General features: G+C 45.3%; 1 protein-coding gene across 2 annotated transcripts in view; it reads right to left on the reverse strand.

Moving 5' to 3' along the window:
• The window catches only part of RGS19 (regulator of G protein signaling 19), a 60,366-nt gene that overhangs the window by 33,476 nt on the left and 3,446 nt on the right, over positions 1–23,444 (reverse strand). Inside the window, exon 1 of one of the 2 annotated variants that reach the window (XM_087962406.1) lies at positions 7,438–7,628. The exons of the other annotated variant lie outside the window; for it this stretch is intronic. The gene's annotated coding sequence lies outside the window, so the exon portion shown is untranslated. Of the gene's footprint in view, positions 1–7,437; positions 7,629–23,444 lie in introns of those variants that run through there. 2 annotated transcript variants of the gene reach the window in all.

Below are 23,444 nucleotides of genomic sequence, written 5' to 3' on the forward strand. Positions count from 1 at the left end.
GAAACAGGCCCATTTCCAAACTTCAGGAAGGGCCATTTTTCACCCTCCCAGAGCCTCCGGGGGGGTCCCTGCACTTACCTGCACCCAAAACGGGCCACATGGAGACTCCTGGGAGGGTTAGGAGGGGCCAGCCGGTCTATTCAACTACCGATTCAGCGAACCAAATGTAAATTTAACTTCCGGTTCCTCTAACTGGCCTGAACCGGCTGAATCCCACCCCTGTGCAGCCCCCACAAATCTAATGGGGGTCACAACAGGATTCAAGAGAGGACAACGAGAATCACTCCACCTCCTACACTGGGCCATATCTAATAAAATGAAATTCAATATAGAGAAAAGTAAAGTCCTACACTTAGGCAAGAAAAACCAAAAGTACACATATAGATAGACTGGGTGAAACCAGGCTCAACAGCAGGAACTGTGAGAGGGATCTTGGAGTCTTAGTGGACAACCAGCTAAATATGAGCCAGCAGTGTGCAGCAGCCGCCAAAAAAGCTAATGCAATCCTAAATTGTATTAACAGAGGGATACAGCCAAGATCAAGGGAAGTACTAATACCACTCTATAAAGCCTTAGTAAGGCCACACCTAGAGTACTGCATCCAGTTTTGTTCACCACATTATAAAAAAGATGTTGAGACTCTAGAAAAAGTACAGAGAAGAGCAACCAGGATGATTAGGGGACTGGAGGCTAAAACATATGAAGAACGGTTACAGGAACTGGGCCTGGCTAGTCTAGTGAAGAGAAGGACCAGGGGAGACAGGATAGCAGTCTTCCAATATCTGAGGGGCTGCCCCAGAAAGGAAGGGGTCAAGCTATTTTCTAAAGCACCTGTAGGCCAGACAAGGAACAATGGATGGAAACTGAACAAGGAGAGATTTAACCTGGAAACAAGGAGAAACCTTCTGACAGTGAGAACAATCAACCAATGGAACAGCTTTGCCCTCGGAAGTTGTGGGAGCGCCATCACTTGAGACTTTCAAGAAGAGATTGGACTGCCATTTGTCAGAAATGGTGTAGGGTCTCCTGCTTGGGCGGGGGATTGGACTAGATGACCTACAAGGTCTCTTCCAACTCTTGATTATCTGTTATCTGTTAGCCATGCTCAGAATATGCTCTGCGGAGATCCCAAAATTAACTTTGAACACGGAAAAGACTGAATGGAGGAGTTGTGTGTAGATTGCCCCAACCCTATCTGGAATTATCCTAGCCATATCTGAAGTGAATGAAATGAGACGGCATTTGGAAAGGGTTAATTGAGCTGTAGGCCTCGATCACATCTGCTTTCTGGACCCCAGGCACTCAAAGCAAGATGAGTTTTAAAGCCATCTGTACCTCTGGCTCTCGTCATGGAAAACATGCGTAGTATGAACCCAAGGGGTATCCAAAAAAACATGAAAATGGCGGTCACAACAGGGGATCAGATTTCTACTTAAAACAGAGAGTATCTCAGATCCATCAATCTAGCCACCATCTTGATTTTTTTAGATCAGTGGTCCCCTATCCTTTGGGCCCCAGGGACCAGTTCTGGGGAGAGGTGGTTTTCCATGGACTGGAGCGGAGTACAGTTTCACGTGCTGCCTGCATCCCGCGGATGGGACTATAAAAAAAGATGTTGAGACTGTAGAAAGAGTGCAGAGAAGAGCATCAAAGATTATTAGGGGATTGGAGGATAAAACATACGATGGACGGTTGCAGGAACTGGGCCTGGCTAGTCTAGGGAAGAGAAGGACCAGGGAAGACAGGATAGCAGTGCTCCAATATTTGAGGGGCTGCCACAGAGACGAAGGGGGGCAAGCTACTTTCCAAAGCACCTGTAGGGCAGACAAGGAATAATGGATGGAAACTGAACAAAGAGAGATTCAACCTGGAAATAAGGAGAAGCTTTCTGACAGCGAGAACATTCAACCCATGGAACAGAAGTTGCCTTCGGAAGTTGTGGGAGCGTCATCACTGGAGGCCTTCAAGAAGAGACTGGACTGCCATCTGTCAGAAATGGCGTAGGGTTTCCTGCTTGGGTGGGTGGGGTTGGACTAGATGACCTACAAGGTCCCTTCCGTTATTCTGTTATTATTCTGTTATTCAGAAGTTGTGGGAGCTTCATCACTGGAGGCTTTCAAGAAGAGACTGGACTGCCATCTGTCAGAAATGGTGTAGGGTCTCCTGCTTGGATGGGGGGGGTTGGACTAGATGACCTACAAGGTCCCTTCCAACTCTGTTACTCTGTTCTGTTATTTGCATGGCCCTGTTTCTGGCATGCCGTAGCCCGATGTGGATGCACAGCCCAGGGGTTGGGAATCAGTTTTAGACTGTAAACCAAGGACATAAACCCAAATACAGGAAAAGTCCTCAACTTACAAGCATTCATTTACTGGCCGTTTGGAGTTACAAGGACACTGAAACAAAACTGACGCGATCATTGCAGCATCTCCATGGTCAGGTGATCAGAATTCAGGTGCTTCACATTTATGACGGCTGCATTGTCCTGTGGTCATGTGACCACCACCTGTAAACCTTCCCAGCCAGCTCCCGACAAGCAAAGTCAATGGGGGAAAGAAGCCAGATTCGCTTAACGACTGCATTTATTTGCTAACAATGGTGGGGAGGGAAAAGGCCATAAAATGGGGCGAAACTCACTTCACAACTGCCTGAAGATTTTGGGCTGAATTGTGGTTGTAAATCAAGGACTATCTTAGGAACATTACTCAAGAAACAGTCACACAGTCTAATCTGGAGGGGGGAGGGCAAGAAAAGTATACAGGATGTCCTCCACTTACAACAGTTCATTTAGAGACCGTTCAAAGTTACAACAGCACTGAAAAAAGTGACTTCATGACCATGTTTCACACTTACGACCGCTGCAGCATGTCCCGTGGTCACGCGATCAAAATTCAGATGTTTTGCAATTGGTTCGTATTTATGACCGTTGCAGCATCCCAGGGTCACATGATCCCCTTTGCGACCTTCTGACAAGCGAAGCCAGTGGGGAAAGCCAGATTCACTTAACGACCGTGTCACGAACTTGAACGACTGCAGCAATCCACTTCACCACGGTGACCAGGAAGGTCATAAAATGGAGCAAAACTCACTTAGCAAACGAATAGAATTCTTTATTGGCCACGTGTGATTGGACACACAAGGAATGTCTCCCTTAACAAGAGAAAGGTTGGACTCAATTCGAATTGGCTTGAAAGTCTACCTTGCTATTTTCCCAGGTGCTCGACAAGTCCGCTGCTTAGGTGGATTTGTGTATGTGGGAACCACACAAAATGCAAGGATTTGAGGACTGAGCAGCCTCTAGATATCCCTGTGAGCAAAGCAGTTAGCCCAGCCTTCCACAACTGGATGCCAGATGTTTTAGGTCATGGAGATTGAAGACAAGGCTGGTTGATAACGATCAGAGCTAAAATGCAGCTTATCTCCAAGCGTTTTGGGGAAAATGCCTTAATGTATCTTGAAAGACACAACTTTCTCAGATGTCTATGGAGGTTCTCAGTCATCCAGGCCAGTGGTCGCCAACCAGTGGGCCAGGGACCACTGGTGGTCTTGCAAGAAAATTTTGGTGGTCCGCAGAGAAACGTCACCCCCAAAGCAATTAATCCAGGCTGCATAGGAACACAAGGCTGTGCCGCCCACATGGCCCGCGGGAATACAAGGCTTGTGTCGCTTGCATTGCGAACAGCACGAGGTAGTGAGGGGAGGGGAGAAAGGGTGGAGGGGGAAACTTGCCCCACTCGCCCCACGTGTCTCGCTTGGCCACCGGGCTGCTTCTTTCCGCTTCTTTCTTCTTCTGCTTTTGGCTGCACGCAAGGAAAGCAGCAAAAGTCTTTCTTTCTCTCCCCCAAACTCTGCCAGAAATGAGTCTTTGGGACCCTGCAAGGCCTCCTGCTCCAAGAGGCTGCACCAGCGCAACAAGTCTCACAAAGACTCATTTCTGGCGGAGTTTGGGGAGAGAAAGAAAGACTTCTGCGGCTTCTGCTGCTTTCCTTGCATGAAGCCAAAAGTCTCTCTCTCTCTCTCTCTGTCCCCCTGAGAACGGAGCTGGAGACGGTATCCTGCGATCCCAAATAAAGAATGATCGATCGGTAGGAAAACGGGGTGGGGAATTTTCCTGCAGACTTTTTTGGGGATTTTCCCAGGGTCTCTGGTCCACAGGATTTAAAATTATGAGTTTGGTGGTCCCTGAGGTCCAAAAGTTTGGCGATCCCTGATCCAGGCAACAGTTGTCCCAAAGATGTTTTTTTCAAAAGGCAAATGGACTTTTTGTTTTTCCTTGAAGACTCTCATCCAAGAAGCTTCTTCAATTCCTCAAAGAAAAACAAATTTTCAAGGAAAAATCTTCAAGGAAAACCAAAGTCCAGCTGACTTTTGAAAAAAGCACCTTTGGGACTAACTTGCTTCCTGCAGAAGGGAAGATCTAATTTTTCCAACTTATGGAAAAATGGATTCACATCTGAAAGCTGGAGATTTGCAGGGGGAACCAAATGGACTTTCCCCACGGAGATATGTTGGGTTTGATAAGAGTGGTGCAGTGGCCTAGAGGCGGAGCTCAGGAGGCTGTGAGTTCGATCCTAGGTAGAGGCAGATATTTCTTTCTCTGGGTATAATTGAGAATATATCTGCTGAACAAAACTCTGCCTTGGCGACAGGAAGGGCATCCGGCCAGTAAACACTCTGCTACCTCCATTCAGCCTCCACTCCGCAAGGGATTATGGGGTTGTTAAATGATGATGATGTGTTGGGCTTGATCTCAGAGGGTGCAGGAAAACCTGTGTGCAACACTACAAAGTTGTGATGCAAAACAGCCACGGTTGAAAATGCGCCTCTGCTGGCTCCAAGCTGGGTGAGGAACATAACCATGGATGTCTTCCTCAAATCTTGGAGAGCAGGCTGCTGGCTAAAAAGGGGGAAACCCTCAACCCTCCCCCCCCCAATCTCACAATTGCCAAGAAGGAAGACAGCTGTGCATCCTTCTTTCTAGTGCACCCCAAGGACTGAATGCACACAATATGCACTCTTCACCTAAATTACATTCACGCAGCAGGCTAACCTAACCAGAATTAAAACTCTCTTTTGCCTTTGCACAGGACTTCCAACGCCAAGGCGCCAGAAGGGCTCCATTCATACACACCCCCAAAAAAACAAACCAAGGTCAATGCAGGTTTGTGAATCAGGGTTTTAAATTGGTCCTGTTAAAGGCATTGTGTGAACACACTCAAGGAAGAGGAAGAGCAGGCTCCAATTCCTTACTGAATAGACAACTTTATTCCATTTGAGATCTTCTAATCTAAACGCATGGAGGGCTTCTTAGCTCACCAAAGCCCAAGTTGGCCAGGGAATTTTGCTAAAAAAAAGCAAAAGAAATCAAAATAGATGCCCCTACTTTGCAAGAGACAAGAGAAGTGCAAGAAACATCTCAAATCAAAGCATCTGGATACTTCTTTTACCGGGAGGGAATACAGAAACTGATTTTAATGACTTTTTGAAAAATTTAATGGCTTTTTTAAAAATTTAATGGCTTTTTTTTAAAAAAAAAAATATCTTGCCCTATTCTACTCTCCCGGTTGCATAGAACAGGACTGAGTTGATTAGCATTATCGAAAAGCTTCCGGCAGTGGGGAAAAAAAATCTTTGCTGAAAAAGCAATAATTGAACCCGGGTTCAAAAGATAAAAATTTTTTCAAAGAAATGGGTGTTTCATAATCTCAAGCCTTTAGGTGCTGCTTAGCTATAAGGCATGAGAGGATTCAAATCTGCAAAGACCGTCTCAGTTAGCGAAAGCATCACAAGCCAGGATATCTAATATGGAGATTATAGTTTAAAATGAGTTTCTCAGCCATGCCTTTCAAGTTCCCCAGAATATATATATAAAAAAAGAGATTTGCTGATATCTTGATGGCTGACGTACATTGCACTTTAAAGCAATTTCCCCATTCTCTGTTCTGCAATCCGGTCACGCGTGCAACAACTTTAAAATCTGATTTTTATCTCCTGGACAAATCCGAGATAAGGCATCTCAATCATGACGGCGACCCCAAGGACAAGGGTGGGGAAGAAGAGGAACCAAATTCAGGGTGTCAGTTGCAATTAAGATTATGACACATGACTACTGAATCGTAATATACAATAATATTATATACACTGCAGCCTTGAAGACCTGCTGATATCCAAATCCCAAACACAGGGTCCTCAACTTACGACCACAATTGAGGGCGAAGTTTCTGTCCCTAAGTGAGACAGTTGTTAAGTGAATTTTTTCCCCCTTATGAACTTTCTTGCCACAGTTGCTATGTGAATCCCTGCAGTTGTTAAACGTGTAAGTTAAACAGTCATTAAGTCACTTTGTGCAATAGCCTTTGGAACTTTGAGCGGTCACTAAATGAACTGTCGTAACTCGAGGACTACCGGTATAAAAAAAAAAAATCCAATATGCATACAGAGATATTGTCAAACGAGGCTCAGCTAAGCTGACAAACTAAGTGCCTGAATTTGCACAACAAAAATGAAATCTAATTGCAATATATGCGGGAAACCTTTTTCAAACAAGTTCAGAAAAATAGCAAAACAAAACAAGAGTTTGTGACCTCCTAAAAACTCCCTTTTATCACACATTTGTTCTTTTCCTTTTTCAACCTGTGTTGAGCCACCAAGAAAGACATGGAAATATGAACAAGAGTCAATACACGCGGCCTGTTGGTGCACTATTAACATTTGGTTTATGCGCAAAGCGGTATTAATTTTCACTCGCCCTCTGGCATAAAATCATAAATATAAGTAAGTATACCCATGAAAAGGAACAAGTAGTCCATTCTGCAAAGCTACAGTCCATTTCACCCAACCTGTTCTTCAACAGTGATTAGAGAGATATTAACACTGAGAGGACGAAATGCAGAATCTGAGAGTTGAAAGGGACCCTAGAGGTCTTCTAGTCCAACCCCCTGCCCAAGCCGGAGACCCTATACTATTCTGGACAAATGGCTGCCCAATCTTTTTCTTGAAAACCTCCAGTGATGGAGCCCCCACAACTTCTGGAGGCAAGCCATTATAGTGTGTTCTATAAATTCCTCCTTAATTCTAGGTTGGATCTCTCTTGAACGATCTCCACCCGACTGGAACATACAATCATAGGACTGGAAGGGGCTTGGAAGGTCTTCTAGTCCAACCCACCCTGCCCAAGCAGGAGACCCTATATGTACCATTCTGGGCAAAACCTCCAGAGATTGAAGCACTCACAACTTCACAACGCAAGCCACCATCCACAACGCAGGTCATTCCAGTTGGATATAGGCTGATTTTCTCGGTGTCTTTCAATTCCACCCCTTCTCCAAACCCTCACCCCATCTTGGCAGGGAACCCAATGTAGACCTTGCACCTTCCCAAAAATCCAAGGGGAAGAATTACGAGTTGGAAGACCTCCCCCGCCCCCCGCCGCCATACCTGATCCATGGCCGAGACCATCCCATCTAGCCATCCTGGAAGCTTCTCTGAGACCTCTGTAGCTCTCTTCTCAAGCTGGTCATAATACGTTTGGAAGAAAAGAAGAAGAAGAGGAGGAGGAGGAGGAGAGGCGGCCAAATGCGGTAGAACACAAGAGAAGGAGAGGGAAGCAAGCAAGCAAGAACTTACTTAACAGGAAAGGGAGTGACGGCGGAAATGGCGTAACCAAATGCAAGACCCAAGGCCTTTTTGGGGAAAGCTGCAGCCGCCGGCGGAGAGAGCTCTCAAGAAGGGGTTCCTAGACATAAGGAAGGCAGTCACCGCACTGAGGAAGTGGTTGAGAAGTGTGGCAGTGTGCAGAAGAGAGAAGGGTGGGGACCGAGAGAGAGTCCCCGTCTTCCCATCCTATTGTTAAAAAGACTGCAACAGACATTTGGCCGACATGTTGAAACTCAAGATGCACGAAGCTTTCTGGAGGGAGGGGACGATCCAATGGGCAATTTGTGGACACTCAAAAGGACAGAAGAAGAGACCACACCAGTGGTGGCTAACCTTTTTCAGCTCCCGTGCCAGGGGGTTGTCAAAATCAAGGCCCGCAGGCCGGATCCAGTCCTGTGGGGTAGTTAGGTTCTGGCCCGCGGTGCCTCTGGCAGCCAAAACAGGGTGCCGTTGGGGGGGGGGCTCATGTAGCCCTCCCCCACAGCCCATTTTGGGCATGGACGGCCTCCTGCAGCACTCTGGCAGCCAAAACGGGGCACGGGGGGCTCGTGCAGCCTCCCCACCACCACACCCTGTTTCGGCCAGCAGAGTGTTGCAGGAGGTGTTAGTCCCATCTCCCCCCCCGCCGGCCGGCCCGCGGAGAACAACATAATCGGGCCCTTTAAGAAATCCAGTTTGACACTCCTGGACTAGACAGTCACTTGCCTGAGACAGTATAGATTCTCCTGCCTGAGCAGGGGGCTGGACTAGAAGACCTCCAAGGTCCCTTCCAGATCTCTATTCTATTCTATTCTATTCTATTCTATTCTACTCTATTCTACTCTATTCTAATTCTTATTCTTATTCTTACTCTATTCTGTGTTTATTCTATGTTTATTCTATTCTAACCCATCCCATCCCATTGACAGGTGGTCAAGAGGCATAGGGGATCTACCATCCTACGAGAATGTAATGGCGTTTCTCTTCCTGCTAAACCCTACGGCCCTTTTTTCGTTGGCTGGAAGGTGGTGGAGATATCTAAACTTCCTTCCTCAAGTTCCCGTCCTACTGCTGGGCCTTTCTTTCGTTCTTTTTAAAAAAATATTTTTATTTGTACATTTTTCATTATTATTCATCCCACTTCCAATTTTATAACCTCAGTGTACTGGTTAAATCAAGTCCTTTTTTGTTTTACATCGTAGTATACATTCTGGTTATATATTATTCTCCTGGTTATATATTATTCTCCTGGTCATATACAATATAATCTCTTTTGACTACACAGTGTTGTACATCCTGATTAGAACTATTGTTTTCTTATCTGTACCATAATACGCTATCACATTTATCATTCTGTGCATTTTAAACTATATTCACATACAATCCAGTGACAGCCGTGAGTTTGGCTCCCCCTTTCGTGACCTTAAAGAGAGTCAGTCCTCAACTTACGACCACAGTGGAGCCCAAAATTTCCGCTGCTAAGTGAGACACGTATGTTACGTGGGTTGTTTTTTTTTCACCCCCATTTTACAACCTTTCCAGTCACAATTGTTAAGTACGTTGTTAAATTAGTCACACGGTTGTTAAGTGAACCTGGCTTCCCCCTACTGACTTTGTTTGTCAGAAGGTCGCAAAAAAAAAGGGATCGCGTGACCCTGGAACCCTACAACCGTCGTAAGTGAGTCAGTTGGCAAGTGTCGTAACTTCGATCACATGGCCATGGGATACTGGAATGGTCATAAGTGCGAAAAATGGGCATACATCACTTTTTTCCCCCCAGAAGAGTCAGAAGGGACCTTGGCAGTTCTCTAGTCCAATGATGGCGAACCTTTTTGTGGGGTGTGTGCTGACAGCAGCGCATACAACAGCACGCGTGCGTGCTGGCACCCACAATGCAATGGGCCCTGCTCCCCCTTGCGCATCTGCGTGCAACACCCCCACCCCCTTACCTGCACTGGGCATGCGCGTGCCTTCCAGCTGATTTTCAGCCGGTTTGAGGCAGTTTTCGCCCTCCCGGAGGCTTGAGGGAAGCCTCCGCAGCCTCGGGAGGCTGAAAAATGGGCCTTCCGGAAATACCCATGTGTAGTGCAGGTAAGTTTGGCTAGCACAGACCCGCACAAATGGCTCTGTGTGCCACCTGTGGCACGCATGTCATAGGTTCACCATCACAGTTCTAGTCCAACCCCTTGCTCATGCAGGAACCCGTCACTCTTAACTTCAAAGGGTCCTTCAACGAACGGTGGTTAAGTCCAGGACTACCTGCCTCAACAAACTTCACCCAGCCTTCACAGTATTTTGGAAGCAGCAATGGTAAAAGCCTGCTTTTGTGACTTTTCCATAAAATTTATTCAACCCATATTAGCATTTTATTAAAGGGGGGGGGAGGAGCCGTGCTCCAGCCTTTTAAAGTTCCTCTTTGCTTTCCTCAGAAATCAATTTGACGCAGCCAAGGAGATGATGCACTGCAAATAAACCAATTTTGCATAAGACGGGGCCTCTCACATCCTCTTCCTTGTCACCCTATCAGCTAGTGCTGCGTTTCTCAATGGTTGCAACTTTTAAGACGGGTGGACTTCAACTCTCAAGAGTCAAAAAAAGATTGCTGCACCTATTTTCTACCGTTCCATTCTCTGCTACGTTCTGGGCATTTGTTTGAGAGAAACTTGTATTGTAGGGGCTCAAGTTGTTGGCCTTGTTGCCGTCTGCCCTTCTTCAAGTTCCAAACGTTGAGGAACACTGTGGTAGTGTGGTTGTGTTTTGCAAGGGGGATAGGGCAACCTTTGCAAAAGAGAAGGGGGCTGGGATAGTTCAGGTGATCAGGAAGGCTTCATGAGGACTACTTCCTTAGTTTTAGAGACACAAAACTCTTTTAGAGCCTTCCCACTCAGAGGCAAGCGTCTCTGGAGAACCAGACAGGAAGGCTGTCATTTTATTTCTCGAAACATGCAATTTATTAAATCACAAGTTTGCCAAACCAAGCTGTAAAAGCAGCTGTTTCATTTTGGCCTCCCCTCTGGCAGCTTCTCATGAATAATAACCTCGTTGTATCCTGCTTGTTTTCTCCAGCCTTAAAGTCTTTTAATCAGGGTTTTTGCTCATTTGGGGCCCCAATGGAAAGACCCTTCCTGTCCTTCTTGACTGCTTCCTTCTCCTTTCGATGGGGGCATCTCTGGACTCCCAAATCCATCTGTCAGGATCAACTGTCAGATGCCCAATGCTTGCAGCATTTGCATTGCCTCGGGAAGAGTTGAAAGGGATCCTGTGAGCTTTTAGTGGACAATAAATATCCATCAGCATTCTGCACAGTGGTGGGCTTTGCCGCACACGTGCCAATTGTGTGCTTCATGCACACCGATTGCACGCTTCACATGTGCGTGCGTGGGGCTCAAACACCGCCCTCTGTATCAACACTGGTGAACTGTGCAGGCACACCTAATGCACACTTCACACATGCATGTGCAGAGCGCAGAGACCACCTCTGTATCAATGCCGGTGAGCTCTGCTGTTTTTTTTTACCTCAGCTGAGGCGCAGCAATCCACTCTGCCGTGTGAATCAGATGAGCTAATAAACAACAGGACACAGGTGTCAACTAAAAAATACTCCTTTGGTCTTTTTATTTGGCAGCAGAAAGGGAGTGGGAAAAAGCAGTAATTAAATGTTTTCATCACTATGATATAAAAAAAAGATATCGAGACTCTAGAAAGAGTGCAGAGAACAGCAACCAAGATGATTAGGAGACTGGAGGCTAAAATATGTAAAGAACTGTTGCAGGAATTGGTATGTCTAGTCTGATGACTAGCATGATTAGGGGACTGGAGGCTAAAACATACCATGAACGGTTGCAGGAACTGGGCTTGGTTAGTCTAGTAAAGAGAAGGACCAGGGGAGACATAATAGCGGTCTTCCAATATTTGAGGGGCTGCCACAGAGAGGAGGAAGGGGCTAAGTTATTTTCTAAAGTGCCTGTAGGCCAGACAAGGAATAATGGATGGAAACTGATCAAGGAGAGATTTAACCTGGAAATAAGGAGAAACTTATTGACAGTGAAAACAATCAACCAATGGAACAGAAGTTGCCCTCGGAAGTTGTGGGAGCTTCAACACTTGAGATTTTCAAGAAGAGATTGGATTGCCATTTGTCAGAAATGCTGCTTGGACTGGGGCGGGGGGTTGGACTAGATGACCTACAAGGTCCCTTCCAACTCTGATTACCTGTTATCTGATGAAAAGAAGGACTAGGGATGACATAATAGCAGTGTGCCACTATTTTAAGGGGCTGCTACAAAGAAGAGGGGGGAGGTTTCAACCTATTTTCCAAAGCACCTGAAGGCAGAAAAAGCCATGGATGGAAACTAATCAAGGAGAGAAGCAACATGGAATTAAGAAGAAATTTTCTGCCAGTTAGAACAATCTATTGGTGGAATGACTTGCCTCTAGAACAGGGGTCTTCAAACTTGACAGCTTTAAGACTTGTCGACTTCAGCTCCCAGAATTCCTCCTCCAGCCATTTTAGCTCAGGAATTCTGGGAGTTGAAGTCCACAAGTCTCAAACTTGCCAAGTTTGAAGAGCCTTGCTCTAGAAGTTGGGGTTGTTCCTATACCAGAGGATTTTAAGAGATTGGACAACCCTCTGTCTGAAATGGTATAGGATTTCCAGCTTGGGGGGGGAAGGGAGGGTTGGACTAGAAGATTAAGGTCTCTTCCAACTCTGTTTTATTCGTTATTCCATCTGCTATTCTGTTATTCCAAAGGAGAGTCTACATAAAATACTGTTGCACTATATCAAGATATAAGATGGAATCCTCAACTGATTTATGACCGGTCCTCACACTTGCAACCCTTGCAGCGTTCCTCACATTCCCATGATCAAAATTCAGGCGCTTTGGAAGCCCAGCATGCATTTCTGACAGTCGCTGAATCCTGGCTCACGTGACCCACCATTTGTGATTTTCCCCAGCCGGCTTCCAACAAGTGAAGTCCATGTGCAACGACAGATTCACTTTAACGACCTCGTGATTCATACTCATGGCCAAAAAAAAAAAAGGCCGTACAATTGGGCCCGACTCGCTTAACAAGCACCCTGATTAGCAAATGGAAATTCTGGTTCCCAACTGAAGTTGTAAGTTGAGGACTAGCGATAGTTTTTACTTTAGCAAGCTGTGTGAATCCATCCCAATCGAAAAAAGGTTAAAACAAACCACCTTTTAATTAGGACGTGCTAACCTAGTTCCTAAGAAACAAGGTGCATATATAGCAGGGAAGTAACTCCTGCTCATCCAACCGATGTTCCACCGATGTGCCTATTATATTCTCAAGAGCCGAGAAACATTTCTTTGCAATCCTTTTTTCTTTTTTTTAAAACAAATTGGCTTGTTTTTGCTACCAGCATTAATTGCCCTGCATTTACCCAGAGACCATCTGGGAGCCTCTCATTACGAGTCATTCTTCCTGTTAGCAAAAGCAGCTTTGCAAATAAAAGACCATAAAAACAATTATCCCACAAAAATACGCCAACTCACCAGCTATCTATATTTGTCATACATGCGCGACCGAAAACCGGCAGTGTTTTGTTTTATTTTATCCCCCCCCCCCTCTCTCCTCGACACCCTTGGCAGAGATATTTTTTATGAATTACCCATTCGAGAAGCTTTTATGAATGAACGCGGGGAGTAATTTTCGCTTGGCAACTGCTTTGTTTACAGGGGATGAATAGAACCTCATGCCGAAAGGAAGGTGCAAACTATATCCATAGGAAATTAAGGCCTTTTCTCAATTCCATTTTAAATAAGCAGGAAGATTCTTTGTGAGGTTATAATGCATTGGAGAAGAGTGCAGAGAAGAGCAACAAGGATGGCGAGCGGGCTGGAGGCTAAAAGTTATGAAGGAAGGCCACAGGAATTGGGTATGTCTAGTCTAGTAAATAGAAGGCCTAAGGGGGACATGATAGCGGTCTTCCAATATTTGAGGGGCTACCACAAAGAAGAAGGAGTCAACCTATTTTCCAAAGCTCTTGAAGACAAGACAAGAAACGATGGATGGAAACTAATCAAGGAGAGAAGCAACCTAGAACAATGGTGGTGAACCTTTTTGGTCTCCCGTGCCAAAAACTGCCCGCGTGCCAGCACCCACAATGCAATGTGCCCTGCCCCCCAGTGCATGGATGTGCAAAAAACCCCACCCCCTTACCTGCACTGCGCATGTTTGCGCCTCCCAGGTGGTTTTTGGCCCATTTGAGGCCTTTTTCGGCCTCCCTGAGGCTCGAGTGAAGCCTCTGCAGCCTCAGGAGGCAAAAAAATGGGCCTTCCGGAAATACTGGAAGTGCCCGTTTTCAGCCTCCGGAGCACGGGGAAGGCCTTTTTCGGCCTCCCTGAGGCTCGAGGGAAGTCTCTGCAGGCTCTGGAGGCTGAAAAACGAGTCCGTTTCATCACTTCTAGTATTTCCGGAAATACCAGAAGTGACAAAACGGGCCCGGTTTTTCAGCCTCCAAAGGCTGCAGAGACTTCCCTCGAGCCTCAGGGAGGCCGAAAAAGGCCTCAAACGGGCTGAAAATCAGCTGGGAGGTGCGCGCATGCGCAATGTAGGTAAGTTTGGCTGGGGCTCGTGTACCCGCACAAATGGCTTCGCATGCCACCTGTGGCACCCATGCCGTAGGTTTGCCATCACAGCCCTAGAACTAAGGAGAAACTTCCTAACAGTCTTAACAATTAATCAGTGGAAATGACTTGACTTCAGAAGTTGTGGGTGCTCCATCACTGGAGGAGTTTAAGAAGAGACTGGACAGCCACTTATCTGAACTGGGATAGGGTCCCCTGTACTTGAGCAGGGGGTTGGGACTAGAGCAGGGGTCCCCAACCACCGGGCCGCGGACCGGTACCGGTCCGTGGAACATTTCCTACCGGGCCGCCGGTTTGCTGGGAGCCCCCATCTTGTTTGACGAGAAAGTGCTTCCGGGTCAGCTTTTCCGGTTGGAAAGTGGCGTTTGGGTCCTGAAAGAATCCTCGCGCCTTAGTTTCATCGAAGGGGAGGGGGGCTTCGAATGAAACTAAGGCGCGAGGATTCTTTCAGCACCCAAGGCAAGGCGAGCCGAGTGACCGTCCCGAAGCCGTCCCGAAGCGAAGCCCATCGACAAAGGTACAAAGGAGGAGTTGAAGGTGGCGGGGAGAAGTGGGGGACGGCTGGCTGGCCGGTCGCTCGGCTCACCTTGCCTTGTCATGCGTGCTGATGCCGGTACTGGGCCGCGGATCATTTTGTGATGCCGGTAGCAGGCCGCAGCACAAAAAAGGTTGGGGGCCACTAGACTAAAGGACCTAGTGTCAACTCGTAAACCATTCCTTTGCCTGTTTCCGAGTTGCCATAATTCCACACTTATTTTAGAAAGATTGTAGCCTAGGAAAATCCTTCATTGGAGAATGTGATTGATGACACCTAGCCCGTGAAAGTGCTTCTTGTTGGACAATCTGATTTATGACACACCCAAATGGGAAGGGGGGAAATGGGGCCACAGGTGACCGTAAATTACGTGTGGCAGAGTGGGCATTATGGGTTGCTCCTAATAAATCTTTTGGATTCTTTTGAAGCTTGGCTCGAGGCCAATGATTTAATTAGGGCAATCGCAGGATCCCTGACACCTAGTCTTCTACTTTGTGGCCCTGCCATGAAGAAGAGGGGATCAACTTATTTTCCAAAACACCAGACGGCAGGGCAAGAAACAATGGATGGAAACTAATCGACAGAAGCAACCTGGGATTGAATAGAAACTTCCTATGAAAACAATCAATCAGTGGAACAACTTGCCTTCAGAAGTTGTGTGTCATTAGAGGTTTCAAAGAGGGACCAGAGAGCCACTTGTCTGAAATGATATCTGGTTTCCTGCTTGAGCAGGGGGTTGGACTAGAAGACCTCCAAGATCCCTTCCACCTCTATTCTGATTCATTGATTTTCAAGGTCCCTTCCAACTTTGTTATTCTATGTTTTCTATAAGAGTTTGATAGTTTCGCTATCTTTAAAAAAAAAGGCAGATTTAAGAGGCAAGGAAAATTGCTCAGAAGTTTAAACTCAGGGCAATTTTGGGCCCCCAAACATGCAGTTTACAACTAACTGTTTCCATTCACCAGAGCTGGGGAAGATAGGTGTTGTAGTCCAACACACTCTCCGGGCTGCCAGGAAAACAGTGAGATTCTTCTATGCTAGATAGTGAAGCTTTGCTATAGTTTCAAATAATTCCTCTTCCTCTAACTTGGGGGCTGTGGTTTTTTTTTTTCAATTTCAAGCATGCTTATTATTATTATTTTGGCATCCAAATAGATCACGTAAAAGATTCTTCCCCTTTCAGAAGAGGGAGGATTGTTCCTTGGGAATCAGGAGCGGTCCCCCATTACGGATGCAACCTACGCACTCAGTTTCCATGTATAAACGGCACTTGAATCCCGTCTTAGGAAATAAAAATAGCAAATGAATTATAGTAGGTAAAGCACAAAGCATATATATACAAGTATGTATGTATGATATATATATATATATATTTGGTTTCTTATGTTTTCGCGGGTATTTATATATATGGTATTTACATTTCTTCGTGTATTTTCCTACATATATTTGTGCTTTTATTATAGCGACGTTTCGGCAGAATCTCATCTGCCATCCACAGGCTTGTGTATTGGGTTCTTTTTAATAAAATAATAAAAGTACAAATATTAAGACGTGGGAAAATACCTGAAGAAACCTAAATACCACACACACACATACATATGCAGGTTTTGGCATGTTCAGGTCCTTTCCCGTGTAAGGGAACATGCCAAAACCTGCATACCTGTACCCGTGAAAATCTACAAACACACACACACACACATACAAAGTTCTGCGCATGTGAGATCATGACAACCTTGTGTGTATCCATCTTAAAATACAGAAAGCTTTTGAAAAATAATAACAGCCGAATTTTTATAGTGGATAAAACCATCAGTCTTTTTTAAAAATTAAAAAAATTCCACAAAAGGAAGAATGATTGTCAAAGACGTACGATCAAGCCTGCCGCTAACAATTGTGCACAAACACACCCACACACACCAGTGGTGGTATTCGACCAGTTCGGCCTGGTTCTGACGAGCCAGTAGGAGCGATGGCCAGTTCTCTCCACCGCTCTGCTGTTGGGCCCACCCGCCTGCCTGGGCTCCCACTCATTTTTATCTGCTGAATTTAAGGCGCAGCTGCTTTGCGCGGCACAGAACAGCGGCAGCTGCTGAAGCGACTGGGATCGTGCAGGCTGGGCAGGAGGCGAGTTAGAACGCCTCTGCGCCTGTGCGAAGTGCGCATTTGGCACACGCGATTACGCAAAATGTATGCACGTGCGCAAAGTGCGCCCACCAAGCCACGCTTACCAAACCGGTGGCAACAATATTTGAATCCCACCACTGACACATACACAAACTCTCTCTTTCTCTCTCTCTCTCTCACACACACACGATTCTCAGTCCCATTGATCAGAATTAGAAAAAGGAAAAAAAAAAAGATTACAGAGTTTTGAGGACTGAATTCAGATAGTCCTCAACTTACAGCCGTTCGTTTAGTGACCAATTTGATATTACAATGGCATTGATTTTCATGCTTATGACCACCGCCGCGTCCTCCATAGTCACGTGATCAATATTTGACTGCTCAGATTTATGATGATGGCCGTGTCCCAGGGGGTAATGTGATTCCCTTTGACAAGCGAAATCAAATGGGGAAAAGCCGGATTCACTTCACAACCTTGTGACTAACACCTGCAGGGATTTCACTTAAGAACCGTGGCAAGACAGGTCGCAAAACGGGGTAAAAGCTCGCTTAGCGGTGGCATCACTTGGGAATGGAAATGTTGGGCTTCGATTGTGGTCGTAAGTCGAGGGCTACCTGTATGCCACGCATGCCATTAGGTTCACCATCATGGATCTATCTATTTTATCTATTCTATCTATTCTCCAGATATCCACCCACCCACCCACAATAACCTTCCAGCTCTCCTTGTCTTTCACGGGTCTTTGTCCCATCAGTTAGGAGCTCCTAGCTAGATCTACTGCCAAGAAGTGGAAGGGCAGGAGATACGAGATAGAAGCGGCTGTCATGGAATATGTGAATGACCTTGTGGGAGGAAGGGAAGAGATGCTGCCTAGGAAACGATCAGACCAGGCAGAAGCCCCTGGTGGCTAAAAGACCAGAGAAAAGGAACATGGAAAAGACCCATCCCTAATGCATCAAACACTTGCAAAACTTGCATCTTCAGACTCGCAAGATTCTGTTAAACGCAGCCTCAGAATAAAGTAGAATTAGCTTATCTAATCCCGTTTCCTGTATGGTTTAAGTTGGGACAGCTGACAGCTGCTGAGATTTCCCTGGAGGATCTCTAGGTCCAAGATCTAAGACCTTGTGGAGACCACACATCTTGGACTCCATGACCTGATTTAATCTCAAAGACCAGAGAAAGTCACTATAGCCAGAGGCAAAGGATCAAGAAACAGAAGAATAATAGGCCACATCGGTCTTCCGGGAGGGGGCAGAAAAATACTCCCAAATATTATTGTTCTTCCTATTCCAGAGGGGTCAACACCTGGAGTCTTGTTGTTTTTGTAGTTGGTTCGTATTATGCAATCTCTTCCTCAAGGACGGCCAGTTCTGGATATTATCCCCATCTATTTTGATCCCTTGGGCAAGGGGTGTCAAAATGGCGGCCCCACGTCATGCCAGGCCCACCCCAGCTGCATGAAGGGGAAAAAAAAAGTCACGAAAAGTCATGTGACGTGGCGAGTTTTGACACCCATGCCTTGGACGGTAAAGGGTGACTAATAATCAAATAAGGGGGTCACGGAACACCAGACTGGGTCTCACTTATTTTGGACACATCATGTGGGGAAATTCAGAGTGGTGTAATAGCCTAGAGCAGGGGTGTCCAACCTTGGCAACTTTAAGACTTGTGGACTTCAACTCCCAGAATTCCTCAGCCAGCCAGTTGCCAAGGTTGGACGCCCCTGGCCTAGAGGCAGAGCTCTCGCCTCACAATTAGGAGGCTGTGAGTTTAATCCTAGGGTAGTGGCAGGTATTTCTCTCTCTGGGCACAAGGAGAATATACCTGCTGAACAAAACTCTGCATTGACGACAGGAAGGGCATCTGGCCAGTAAACACTCAGCTCCATTCAGTCGTCCAGACTCTTCCCCGCAAGGGATTATGGGATTATTAAAAGAAGATGAAGATGATGATGTGAGGGAGTTCACTGGAGAAAGCAAAGGTTTGGAAGAGTTAGCCGTAAAAGGAAACCAGGCGGTCAAAGAACATGCTGGATGGACACCATCAAAGCTGACGCCAATCAGAGCAACACACAACTCAAAGTAGTAGTTCAAAATTGGAAGACCTGGAGAGACCTGGTCCGCAGAATCATCAAGAGTCAGACACGACTGAGCGGGGAAACTTAATCATCATCATCATCATCATCAGAGGGCATTCCTTTCTCTTTCACAAATATCTGGTGTTGTCTTTGATTTTACATTATATAACCATCTTCTTTCCTTATCGTGCGAATCTTGAGTTAGAAGAGGGGTCAATGTTTCAAAAATTGACTCCCACGTTCCTTAATTTCTACAGGCCTTAAATGTGGAGGCCAACATATTTAGAGCTTGGGCCATTAAGTTGTCCCTGTATCTGAGGCCAAAAAAACCAAGAGTACCGACAATGGGACTCCCAGATTCCATGCCACGACCAATCCTGGATTAAACCTCAATCCTCACATAATTATTGTCCCCTTCATCCATGCTTTTTCTGGGCAACCTCGGTCATATGCAAAACGCAAAGCAATTATTATTAGAGGGAGCTGCCAGGCTGCTGAACCAACAGTCCTTTTTTTTTTTTAAGCTTGCTCGCACAGCAAGCAAAACACAGCCATGGTTTGAGAATAATCCCAAATTTCTCAACCAAGGAGACTAACTTACTGCACCTGTGTCTAGTTTGCCAATTGCACTGTGGCAGATAGGACAGCACTATAGAGGGTTAAGGTCATTGCCCAGAAGATCATTGGTTGCCATCTCCCCTCTTTGGAAAAGATTTATAGTTCCCGCTGCCTTAAGAAAGGTCAAAACATTCTCAAAGATCTATCTCATCCTGGGCACCCTTTTTTTGAACTATTACCATCTGGCAGACGGGTACAGGATAATAAAAATAAGGACAAATAGGCTGAAAAAGCTTCTATCCCAGGGCAGTAGCTCTTTTGAATTCTACTGTATGGTGCAATATGAATGCAACATCAGGGGTTTTCAATTCAATGTATAGAATGTGTGTTTGTGTTTATTTTCATAGTCAGTGTACACTGAAGATGGTATTTAATTTCATTGTATGAGATGCAATAACAATAAACTAAACTACCTTGTCCACAACCTTTTCTGAGCTGCAGTATCATAAGAGGTAGTGCACAACTTACGACCACAATTGAACTCTGCATTTCTGTTGCTAAGTGAAACATTTGTTAAGCGTTTTGCCAATTATACGACCTTTCTTGCCTCAGTGAATCTCTGCAATGTTCAGTTAGTAACACTGTTAAGGGGATCTGGATTCCCTGGGGACTTTCCTTGCCTTTCCTTCCAGAAGAAGGTCACCAAAGAGAATCACATGATCCTGGGGAATACTGCGACCGTCGTAAAATGGTGAAGACTCACTTAATAACAGTCTCGCTTAGCAACAGAAATTTTGGGCTCGGTTTGTGGTCAAGGATTTCCTGTACTTGATCTTTCTTCGATTTCTGTCATTCAGATCTGAGCTGGGGGAAATTGCTTTGGCCTCTACAATTATTGCAAACTATAATTATTGCATTATCATCGAAACAGCTCATTAACCAAAGGCCAGAGAGGTTACAATAGCAACAGAGCAGCTGCAGTTGTACAATAATCCTAGGGCATATATTAAGACTGGGCATTAAAAGAAAGATTATTATTTTTGCTGATATGCTTCCAGCATTAAACTCTTTTGAAAGATTAAACATGAAAAAGGCTTAGAATCATGAGCAACAGAAGCTGTTAATAATGGTTAAGACACAAATATAAGCCACTAGAATATTAGCAGCTACCTGAGCTCAATTTTGTGTAGTGTACACGGGGAGTAATGTGCAGCCTTTCCACAACCCACTTCAACTCATTACTGGATTACAAAGGGAATCTTGATTTAAATGACCAATTATGCGGCTGAGTGTCCCTTATTCCCATCTGCCAATTAAACGGAGTGATGTCATTACTGAATGATGTCATCCTACAAACCAGAGTTTAAACTATGACATCATTACGCCAATGACATAAACGGTTGCTAATTGCTTGCAAACTCTGTTGTACAACTGTCCAATCTCTTGGGGGATTCATCATAAGTTTGTTTTTAGCTTTGCTTGACCCACAGAATCTATACATACACATACATATAAAAGTGAAATACCACTCATGCATCATCACAAAATCTCCAGAACCGTAAAGCCTACAAACTTGACATTTGGCACATATGTTCCTCTTGGCCTATAGGTGCTCACTAAGGAAGGATTTTTTGAAATGACCATCAGATCATCAGTATTTCCTATATTATTATTAACACGCTCTGATGCTAAGGAGTTCTACTCCCCCTCCCTACCCGAGAAGAAATATATTCCAAATGCAAAACACAAGCAGAGGAGAGAGGAGTTTCACTGTCAGTTTTAGTTTCACAGCAGCAACCAGCTTTAGTACATAACAGTTGAGCTAAGCCACGCCCAGGCTCCTTGCTGTCTCCTCCTTGCTCATACATCAAATACTCTTTCAGTTTCCAAACAGCCCTCAACTCTCTCACACACTGACAGGATGCTAGCCAGATGAATACCTTGGGTAACCTTCACAAAATGCATCCAAATTCCAGGACATAAAATGATCATAAAGCATATGTTTAGTCTTTCAAGAGAGTTCAATGCTGGAAGCGTGACAGCAAAAATAATCTTTCATTCAATACAGAGTCTAATGAATGGCCCAAGACAGGGATATCAACTCTATTTCATTGAGGGCTTCATCAGGGTTGTGTTTGACCTCGGAGGACAGTGTCCATGGTGGAGGTGGCCAGTTTGGGGGTACCTGTGGTGGCCAAGTCCAAAGGCAGGGCTTCTCTGAGACCCTCTCCCTCACTCTCATTATAATCTCCTTCCTTCCTTCTTCCTTCCCCTTTTTCCTTCTTTTTCCTTCCTTGCTCTCTTTCCGAGGACGACGTATTCCATAGATATATTGTTGAGGTAATTCCCCGTTAGGAGAATGAGCGCATACAGGGAGACGTATTTGAGAGAAGTGTTTGAATAATACACACACAGCACACAGATACACTGTACAGTAAATGTAGGTTTTTACTTCAAGAAAGGTTTAAGCAAAGTCCAAAATAAGCAATCCAAAGTCATTCACAGGTAAATCAGTCAGTTTTTCAATCCAGGGATAACCCAAATATCAAAGTCCAGTGTCAAAAAACAGTTCAGTAACAGACTTACATGAAATCCAGTAATATCAGTCAATTAGAAGAAATGGAGGAACGGCAATATTTTCCAACAGAAGGAAACAGAGATATTCAGACACACTGTCTTCTGAGACTAAGACTAAAACAATCCAGGTTTCTGGCTCCATCTTATGGCCCTTTGAAAAACCACACCCAATTGCAGTTTTTGCAATCTCTTAAAGACATAGTACAAAAATGTTTATCCTGGTTTATATATTTCTAACCCAAATACTTATTAGGTGACTTATATTCCTAACGTATATCCCTGCAGAATTTATAATCCTTCTGTAAGATCATTGCACATTCCATGTCACTTTCAACACTGATTTTTCCAACTACAGGTAGTCTTTGATTTACGACCTCAAGTGAGCCCCCAAATTTATGTTGCTACGAGACAAAGCTGTTAAGCGAATTTTCCTCCATTTTACGACCTCCCTTGCCACTGTTGTTAAGTGAAACACTGCAGTTGTTAAGTTAGGAACACCGTGGTTAAGTGAACCTGGCTTCCCCATTGACTTCGCTTGTCCGAAGGTCGCAAAAAGATTATAATGTAGGGGATTGTCCAACCCTGGCAACTGTGATGACCCAAAGGGGTGTTGCACAAAAAGCAACATAGTCACAAAAGTAAGTAAAGTCCCTTTAATACCTCCAACTTGGCCCCCAATGTCCAGTTATCATCGGCTGGAGAGAAAACTCCCCCAAGAACAGATTTTAAAGGGAAGAAATTCAATCCGAACCCAAAGTACATATAAATTACAGTATAAATAAAAACCGACAGAAAACCACGCTGCAGCAATTAACGAGACGGGGCAGGATAAGGGATTGCAGACTTCAAAAGATAACAAAACACATATGGTTGGGAGGCCAGAACCCAGATAAAATGTGACAAACAAAGATACTGCACGCTTTGCTTCCAGCAAGATGCTGTGCGCAAACGCCCTTTTTAAATCCTGTTTTCCCAGCTGAAGTTAATGAAGGGAATCAGGGCCTTTTTCTCGCCCGTAACCCACGTTGCTCCCTTATCCGTTCCTCCCTTCATGCCCTAGGATGAAGAAGGGGGGTGAGCCTGGGTCTTCCTCTGAATGCCCAGCCGGACTGTGCCCTTCCCCCGTTTCCTCCACAGCCACCACCAGATCCACACTCCCACTCCCTGTCAGCTGTTCAACCGCCCCCTCGGAATCAGATTCCAACAGGGGCATGACAGCAACTCTTTTTTAAAAAGACTTGTGGACTTCAACTCCCACAATTCTCCTGGGCGTCGTAGCCCATACATCAAGATTGAGAAACACTGGAGTTTTTCATCCCA

Source organism: Notechis scutatus, chromosome 3 (assembly GCF_049901735.1).
Source record: "Notechis scutatus isolate UNSWTSFEM ecotype Mainland chromosome 3, rNotScu1.2, whole genome shotgun sequence".
NCBI classification, from domain to species: domain Eukaryota; kingdom Metazoa; phylum Chordata; class Lepidosauria; order Squamata; family Elapidae; genus Notechis; species Notechis scutatus.